The sequence below is a fragment of the Falco naumanni genome, chromosome 1, assembly GCF_017639655.2.
Source record: "Falco naumanni isolate bFalNau1 chromosome 1, bFalNau1.pat, whole genome shotgun sequence".
Classification (NCBI taxonomy): Eukaryota; Metazoa; Chordata; class Aves; order Falconiformes; family Falconidae; genus Falco; species Falco naumanni.
This window is the reverse complement of record NC_054054.1, coordinates 53824267-53832467: the sequence shown is the minus strand read 5'-3', so window position 1 is coordinate 53832467 and position 8201 is coordinate 53824267. Positions and strand designations below refer to the sequence as shown.

The window sequence follows — 8201 nt, the reverse complement described above, 5'->3', positions numbered from 1 at the left end:
TCATGAAAGCTCATCACATCGCTGGGGAAGCTTACCATTCAAGGCAGGAGACAGGCATGGCTAGTGAAGCTGGTGGGATATAACCCATAAAAGACAAAAGGAGCATGCCAGAGCTCTTCAGGATAAGGTGAGAGCTCAGGTTTGCATCCCTTCTGACACAGGAAGAGCAGTGGTGGTCCATGAGGGTTGCTCCAGCTCAGGGCCTGCAAGGTGGCAGCAGGGACCCTGTTGAAGGACCAGGGCCAGAGGACACCCCCAGGGAAACTGGGCTGCTACAGTCAGGATGGGACAGAAGAGCCATCCATGTTTTCTACATTATTCTTTTCTCCCAGTCCCACAGAGTTGATATAGTCTTAGTGATTTATGTGATTTATGTGGAATTCGGGGCGGGGGTGCTTGTCACAAATTTGACACTTTGACATCATTATGGCTTTTATAGGAGCAAGGAGGTTGTAAAGAATAAGCACAACTCTCCTTTCAGTGCAGTAGCTATGGCAAACTGGGAAACAGTGAGACGCAGATAAAATTCATATGACAGATAAATGGGTATTTCTGTGAGAATGTGTTCGAAAGAATTGTCTTAGTAAACAAAATAATCTTAAGACCACCATGCTGGGGATCACAGCTTAAAATAAATAGTAATAAAATTTAGAATTTATTTGTGAACATCCAAGTATTTTATATTTTTTCATAAACACTGCAAGCACAAAAATGAGAGTTCATTCATTTCCCAGGTATTTTTATTATTGCTTCTCTAGAACACTTGGGTTATTTCCTCATTCAGTTTAAGACCTTTCATCATCCCTTTATCTAATCTCAGAACAGCATGGGATCCTACTTCCACTAATCTATCTTATGTGTTTAGTGGAAGCTGATAGCAAGATAGGGAGAGGAGTTAAAGATACAATTTTAATGAAAAGCAATGATCAAAATATTTGGTATGCTATTTGGAGTACAAAATGAGGGCTACAATTTAAAATGCCCCACAGGCTTTCTGTATGCTGTTGACTAGATAATGTCTACATAATAATGTACATTACCTTCTTGGGCACCATGGTGGCAATTTGCCACATGGATGTTATTGTTCAGTTGTTTCAGCAAGATCCTGGAATCATGAACTACAAGACAACCCTGAATGGCATTTGTTACAAGTTTTTCCTCCAGTATATGAGACTACAAATACAGATTTCATTTTAAATGGATTTGGGTTGCCTCTGGTTGTACAAAGAGATTGATTCCTATGAAGTGAGAAAGCTCTGGTGTATCGCTTTGTAAGACTGACATGCATGACAGACATGGCTTCATATGACCACATTATTTATTAGATTATGAGCAAAGTTGAACACTGTCATGTGCTGAGGGAAGAATGTGTCTCATCTCTAAAAGAAAACCTGGCTGTGCTGGTGAACAGCAAGAGAGATCCCTGGAGACATGTTGCAGGAGGGATGCACAGGGGCTTTGACGTGAGGATTTTCCTTGTTGCAGTGTTTGTCCATACTTTATCTTCTTTTTATGTACCACTTTGTAATATTTTTTTCCAGTCAAAGATTTCAAAAATCTGCTTAGATTAGTGAAGACAGCTCATCCCTTACACAGTAAAGGGCTAATATAATAAAACCCAAAGATGTTTGCAAGTTAGCTCCTCTTCTGAGGGAAACTGGAACCCTGTGGAAGACACATATATTGCACGTCAAAGCCCAGGAGATAATTAATTCATAAAACTAGTGATTCAGATAACCAGCTGAGCAGAAAACAATTTAGTACTAGATAAAAAAAAATGTTGTACAAAGTATGTTATAAATCCTACCTTTGTCTGGAGCTGAAACCAGTAGCCTTTGCAGGTGCCCCCATTTCCATGGGACCCCAGGGCAGGGTTCCACTGCCCTGCCTGCACCCCTGTCCCCTGCCTGGGGACAGCCTTATCCAACTTCTTGGCAGAATGCAGCTCTGACCTTCTCATTTTAATTACCTGGCACCAGAGTACTTGTGGCATTACATTTTCTTCTAGATTGCATTTTTGGACATAATGCCTAAAGCCAATCTAACAGCAGTTAGAGGCATATCTACACCAACATAAACATGTTGATGCCATCTAATTCAGTTAATTAACTGAAGCACTGTATCACCCTGATGTGGCTATGTTGCTTCTGGGTCTAAAGTTCACAGGCTTGCAGTTATTTAAAATCCCTGCATCCCCCTCCACTGTGAAGCTGGATATACTCCGTGTCTTTCATTAGTCTCCACCAAAGGTTTTGTTTCTGCACCTTACTTAAGTCAGTTTTTCTATTATTTATTTACCTCACTGCAGTGCACATCTTCATGACCATACATCCTCATTATTGTTCTGCCCCTTTATAAACCCTTCACCAAGCTTTCTCTGCTGCTTATAGATTGTATGAAAGACTCCTGAGTGTTGAATAACTGATCAGCCGATTTCCGAGCTTATTCTGAAGTGAGTAACTAACAGCAGAGCCACTGTTGTACATAACTAATGAAAGTGAGAACCTTCCTCTGGGTCTCATCTGCACTCCCATATAGTTTACTCTTATTGTCATCTCTGCGTTTGAAATGGGGTTTTATTACAGTGACTCCAATACTGTCAAACTCACCACCACTGCTGCTGCCACCACCTTTAAATAACTAGCTTTGAGAAGTGCAGATGGGACCATTCACTAAATTGTCCTTTATTTTCTCTGAGCATTTGTTATTCATTGGTATTTTCTGAATAATCCAGATGAGTAACATTGGAGCTATAGGCTGCTTACAAACCATCCGCTCCTGCTATCACTGTTCATTGCTCCTGTTGTGTGACTTGGCTGCCTAAGTTTCTGCTTTTTGATTTTTACAGACAAGAATAACAACAAGGGAATATGACCATGAATTTTCACATAAAGCACCATTTTTGCTAACGTTCATTATTTCAAGATGTGTGCAGAGAATCTGTGTTTTCCTCTGAAAGGACTTATAGCCCCCTCAGCCCTCTCAGGGAACTTAGAGGGACAATCCCACCAGGTTTGCCATTCAGTGCTGGGGTTTCACTTCCTTCATGTCTGAAGATATTTCTTGATTTGAGTGAGCTAAAAAACTATTCTGGTTATATGTCAGCAGCATGCATGCAGCTCTCTCTGCAAGGTGAAGAAAAGCCTGTGAGCTCTCAAGGTCCTCTGCTTTTTTTCTTCTCGCTCCATTAATCTAATAAAAGATGTTGCCTCTCCTTATAAACTCTATTCACTTTCTGAGGGAACAGAAGGAAGCCGGGGCATTTGCATATTGAACAGAATAGAAATTGTTGCATGAAGCTCCCCAAAGAGCAGATGAAAATAGGCACATTTATTTGCAGCTGTCAGTAAAACCAAGAGAGATGAAATTTCATTAGTACTTTGCCAGAAACTGGAAATCAGTAGGGAGCAAGAGCCCTGAGAGCTCTTCCTGACACAGGGAGCAGATGAATGAAGGAGTCAGTACATTTAGAGATGCCATGAAACATTTGGAAATGCCAAGAAACTAGCAGGCATCACAGGTCAATGCCCTGGACTACCAAAAACCCTGGAGAAAAGGAAATGGCACTTTACTGGAAGTGGAGGTAAGCTGTAAGAAAGTGGTGAGGTTGTGGGTTTTTTCCAATTCACTGTGTTTCCAAAGAAGTAACATCAGAGTAACAATGAAGATGCAGCCAAAACTGTGAGCAGAAAATAAAGTTACCACATTTTTTAATGTTACATAATTAAATACCTGCATGATATTCCAGATTTGAAGGGGTTAAGAGGAAAGGGCTCTGGTTCCAGCCACCTAGAACAAGAAGAAAAGCAAGAGTGTGTGAAAAAGTGGCTCAGCAATGCATCCTTGACAGTTGGATTGATATGTATTTGAAAATGTGTTTTCCCGGTGATGTGGCAAGATATTGGGGAACAAGGAGACAAGCAGTTAGATAAACATTGAATGCTTCAAGAGATGTGAATGTGCTATGACAAGCCAGGGGCCATCATTTTTTGTTGTGCAAAGCAGCACTTACCCAAAGGAGGGGATGTGAAGGGATGCAGTGCTATGAAGCACCACCAATCCATGGCTGAGCACCACTGACAGGGAGCTGCTTCTGTTGCTTACGTGCTCCTTCCTCTTCTTCAGCCAACAGTAAGGTCAGTGACTACTCCTCAATTTCCATGCAGGTCAGTCATGAAATCATCCCATCATTACCCTTCACCACTGTGGGAGCAGTGTCTCTGTGGCAACTGAAAAATGAATCACCATCAAAATTCATAAATTTTGAGGTAGGTGACCAACTGTCCACACATTTTCTGTGATCACATGCAATAAAGGAGGTTTTAAAGAAATTTCCCCACTTTGTTTTCAAGATGTTTGCAGAAAGGCTTGTCTTTCTGCCTAGGAGAGTAAAGCATCTACAAGCTGATTTCTACTCCAGACCAAACAAAGGAGCTTGCTTCTCTCCAGGAAGTCTCAGCTGAAACATATGGCATATTTCAGTTTGCATTTACCTAAATTTGATGGCAACTTTAGAGGTGCCAGAGTAAAGACTGTCTTAACATAGCTTCATGTAGTCATCTTAAAAGAAAACTGTACATATATAAGCCAAACCTGCATTGAAAAGATGCGCGGTAAAATTCTCAATGGTGTTGTCATGACAACAATGAAAGTCAGCAGATCACCAGTTAAAATCATCTGTGATTTGAAGATTTTCCTGGAAAAATATAAGCTGACTACTCTGGCACGTGATGAGTTTGAAAGACTGAAGTGTGTTGCCTTTCTGGAAGAGATTGTACCTATTTAAAGAACTACATGTTGATATATTTGAAGATTACAAGTGGCAAGTGATGCATTGCATCACAACTAAAGGGCTCAAATCTCCAGCAATTAGGCTGAAATAAGGTAGTATCTAAATTTTCTAGAAACATAATCTCTCATATCAAACTGAAAGTTTTCTTGGAGAACTTCCCATCTCACCACTGAATGTATCACAAATAAATAAATAAAAGGATTATCCTAGCACTTAGTGGTTCAGAATTCTTCAAGATCAGTTTATACAAAAGTGTAGAGATTTTAAATGGCCAAAAATATTCAGGTTATTTAGCAATCTGGTATCAGATAAAGATGGGAAGCAGAAAGTGATTTTAACCAGAATTCTGACTTGCAATGAGGACTGTGTAGGAGACAGACGTTTCATTTCACAAAGGATTTTGTGTTTTCCAATCTTGACTTGGTTCTGAATCTAAATGAAATATAATAAAATATAGAAAGGAAAACACTGAAAAGTTTTCATATCAGATTCATAAAAACATTTCTGTTTGGTTTTACCCATTTTTATTTCCCTCTTTGCATCATGAGTTATCTTTGTCCCTCATCCTTGGCTATGTCCATGTCAGTCCTCTCTCTTAACCCCTGGCTATTCATTTTCTCTTCCTAATCTCTTTTAACTACTCACTCACCAATTCAGTTATTGCTCTTTTACTCCACTGAGACCACTTTTGTCAAAGCTTTTTATATACCTTTATATGTCTTGCTCCATCACCAGCTCTCCATTCTCATTCTCTGAAGCCTGGCAGCTACTTCTGACACTGTCAGCTGCATCCTTCTTCTCCCAGGTTTGTGTTTTCTTCATTTTGCCTGCCTTCATCCGCGCGCCACCCCCCTGGTTAAAAAGTTTGAGGACCCCTGATCTACACCGACAGGACTGACTTATCTTTGTGCCCGTCGATCTCCCTGTGGCTCACCCTATGGTACAGTTTTCACAACAAAGAAATGGAGGAGCACAAATTTCGCTTGCTGGTTCCATAGTTTTCCAAAGACACATTTCATTTGAACGTTTTCAATTGACAATTTTCTGTTTATGGATGAGTGGAAAATTATACAGGGATAAACATCTCATCAGTTTTACACCGAATATTCTGAGTACTGTGCTACAGCAAAGACTCACATCATAACACGTTTAGAACCTAATTTCCCAAACTAGAGAGAAAAAGAAATATAAAAAGATACTTACCTGCAAGTCACACAGAAGCTCTGTACCATATTGCTTTACAGCTTGCCAGAGTCCTCAATTACTGACACAGATCTACTCAAGGAATATAACCCTGTATGCATAGATTAACATATCATCCTACCACCTCTCTAAAAAGGTAAGGAAAACATAAAGAAAGAACTTTAAGCTTCCACAATCCATTGCTTAGAGCATTCTTGGAGGTAAAACCCTTGTTTTAGCATTTATTTTATGCCACAGCTCCTTCAGAGGCAGATTTGTAAAAATGCCCAGGCATCTCACAGTGCTGACAGGTTTCCAATCACATTTCTAAAGGTGCTTTTATAAATTCTGTCATGCAGTTTTCTGTAACATTTAGGACCTACATTAATTTCCTCTTGCTCTAGTCTTCCCTTCAGTTCTTTAGTGTTATTTTGCTAATATTTTTTTTCCAAAATATTACATGGCTCTTGAAAGAAAAATAGTCTTAAAACACTGAATAGGACTTTCAGAGTCTCAGAAAACCTGAGAAGAAATATGTCCATCGGGCCCTTCCCTATCAGCAGAAAGAAATCAGACTGTACAAAAATAACACCAATGAATGCCAATACGCTCTGAGGCTTGAGGTGTAAGCTTCACTGATGTGGCAGGGCTCTGGAGTGACGAATTTCCTAAAACAGAGTTGTATGTGATCAAAAATGATGAACGGGTCCTCAATACACCCACTGTAGATGGTTTGTACACAATTTTCTACCATATTGCATTATGTGCAGTTGTGCTGCCTTCTTAAGCAAAGGTATTTTGTGACATCCACAGTGTCAAAACTCCATACTGTGCCTGTGATGACTACTGGTCCTGATTTTCAGCCCTAGTTGCCTAGAACTGCATGGCTCAAAGCAAGCATCTTGTCTTCCCACAGTACTGAGAAGCCAGTAGCTTCAAATGAAAGTGCTTCTGGTTTACTTGGTGCTGATATTAGCTCTTTCTGGGACTCAACAAGCCATAACACGGTGAAGCTGCCTAGTCTGCATGTCATTGATATTGTAAGGTTTATGCATTATATGCAATGCTGGAAAAGGGTATATTCTTCAAAACCTTCAGATGAAAGCTGCTCCAGGAATGCAGGGAATGATGATGATTACTCCTCTCCCCATCAGAGATACTGCTTTTCTCCAAAGCAGCACTGTGGTGGATTGGTGATGCAAGCATCAAGGAGGAAAGGCTGTGCTGTCTCCCTGTGCACAGTTGTCATGAATTCTGCCTGCAAATAGCAGCAGAAAACAGCCCATAATGGGGCTGTGTCAAGATTTGGTGAGCAACGTAAATGATCAGATCTCTTGCCTGTGCAGATAGGAAAAGGAAAAGTAATTAACTCCAAGCCAAAACCCATGGTATTGCCTTTGCAGCAGCAGTGCTGGAAATGTATCGATGCTGTTCATTTATAACACCAAGCGGAAGGTCCTGCACCTGGGTCAGGGCAATCCCAAGCACAAATGCAGGCTGGGCAGAGAACTGATTGAGTGCAGGCCTGAGGAGGTGGACTTGGGGGTGCAAAAAGCTCAACGTGACCCAGCAATGTGTGCTTGCAGCACAGAAAGCCAGCTGAATCCTGGGCTGCATGAAAAGAAGTGTGGCCATCAGGTCAAAGGAGGTGATTTTCTCTCTCTACTCTGCTCTCATGAGACCCCACCTGGAGTACTGCATTAGTTGGGATCCCCAACATAAGAAGAACCTGGACCTGTTGGAGTGAGTCCAGAGGGCCATGAAGATGATCAGAGGGCTGGAGCACCTCTCCTGTGAAGACAGGATGAGAGTCTTGGGGTTGTTCAGCTTGGAGAGGGCTCCAGGGAGACCTTACAGCAGCCTTCCAGTACCTAAAGAGGGCCTACAAGAAAGCTGGAGAGGGACTTTTTACAAGGGCATGTGGTGACAGGACAAGGAGTAATGGTTTTACACTGAAAGTAGATTTAGATTAGATATAAGGAAAAAATCCTCTACTGTGAGGGCGGTGAGGCACTGGAACAGGTCACCCAGAGAATATGCAGATGCCCCATCCCTTGAAGTGTTCAAGGCCAGGTTGGACAAGTCTTTAAGCAACATGGTGGTCTAGTGGGCCACCCCACAGCAGGGGGGGTGGAACTAGATGATCTTTAAAGGTCCCTTCCACCCCAAACCATTCTGTGATTCTATGAATAAGCACCAACAATCTCCTTTCATGTCCTGGCTGGGC

The 8201-nt window shown here is 41.3% G+C and overlaps 1 long non-coding RNA gene across 1 annotated transcript; it reads right to left on the bottom strand.

Annotated features, from left to right (window-relative positions):
- Positions 1–1321: 1321 nt before the first annotated feature.
- On the bottom strand, positions 1322–7764 carry LOC121088355. The gene is made up of 4 exons (XR_005827929.1): positions 5996–7764; positions 4013–4229; positions 3733–3789; positions 1322–1665 (listed from the first exon to the last, which is right to left on the bottom strand). It is a non-coding gene; the product is annotated as an uncharacterized LOC121088355 (long non-coding RNA).
- Between the last annotated feature and the right edge of the window lie 437 nt (positions 7765–8201).